This window comes from Cibotium barometz, chromosome 57, assembly GCF_041138505.1.
Source record: "Cibotium barometz isolate CiBa-2024 chromosome 57, ASM4113850v1, whole genome shotgun sequence".
NCBI lineage: Eukaryota > Viridiplantae > Streptophyta > Polypodiopsida > Cyatheales > Cibotiaceae > Cibotium > Cibotium barometz.
This window is the reverse complement of record NC_141102.1, coordinates 28,963,742-28,965,049: the sequence shown is the minus strand read 5'-3', so window position 1 is coordinate 28,965,049 and position 1,308 is coordinate 28,963,742.

The following is a 1,308-nucleotide window of genomic DNA, read 5'->3' as shown; positions in this document are numbered from 1 at the left end:
TATGCATCTGCATGCCATGATAGAGTATTAATGAAAGTTCACAGTATTAAAGTGCATCACACTCTGGACATCACACAGATAGCACTTAACACATAGATGGTTTGAATTGATTTAGTAAATACCATGGTCTATTCCTTACAAAACTCATCGTATTAGCAAATTGGCAACATGCTCACTGCTTAGTGTAGTACTCTCTCTCTCTAATTCCCATTTTTTTCCTTTTCATTCATCTAGGTACTACCCATTGTAAAGGTGAGATATTTTTAGTTCATGATACATCAGTAATAGGTGGCCGCTAGGCATCCATTTTCAGTTATATAGGTGAGTCCACTACACATCCATTGTCAATTATAGGTGAAGACACTGTGCACCTATTGTCAGTTTACAGGTGAGACCACTATGCATCCGTTTTGTCAATTATAGGTGAAGACACTATGCACCTATTGTCAGTTTACAGGTGAGACCACTATGCATCCGTTTTGTCGGTGAACTGTGAGGTTGTTCACCGCCAATAGTCATCCCGCTTGCCACACTCATGTTTAGAGCCCGGCCCATTGTTCCCATCCTAGATGATTGGGGTTCTTCTTTTCAGTGTGGGGCCATTTTGGGTTAATTACTTATAGCTTGATCTCCAACCATGCAATAAGCCAATTGTCCCCATCCCAGTTGACTAGGTTATTCTTTTTAATGTGCGACCATTTTAGAGATTCCTTGAGCTTGCAATCAAACTCTTTGGACTAACTGGACCACCAACCCTTCACCCACCTTGCATCTCATGATCATAAGGAATAGGTGGATCATTGGGCATACTCTTAGATACAACAGTCTCACCCATATAACCCACATATCCATGAGCATCAAACATATTTTTGATCTCACTGATGAGCGGATCATCGGGCATACTCTTAGATACAACAGTCTCACCCATATAAGCCACATATCCATGAGCATCAAACATATTTTTGATCTCCTATAGGTTGTCATTGATGGTCCTTATGTGGTTGGGTTCACTTACAACCTATTAAGTAGCACCTCTAGGAGGCTTTTCTCTATGTCTATGAAGTGTCCTGACAACAACCACTCTTGCAACATCATGAGGAAATTTCTTTTCAAAAATCATCAAAAATTGATGGCATTGTGTGCTCTTCCACATTGATGGGTTACTTTCCTCAATTCGATTGATTGCACATCCAAATCATCAGTTTTCTACATATGTGCTCATAGCCCACAACTTGTGAATATTATCATTGTCTCTTATATCCTAGCAAAGTGCTTTTTAGACTAAGTGTTTGTTGTTAAAGCGTGAAA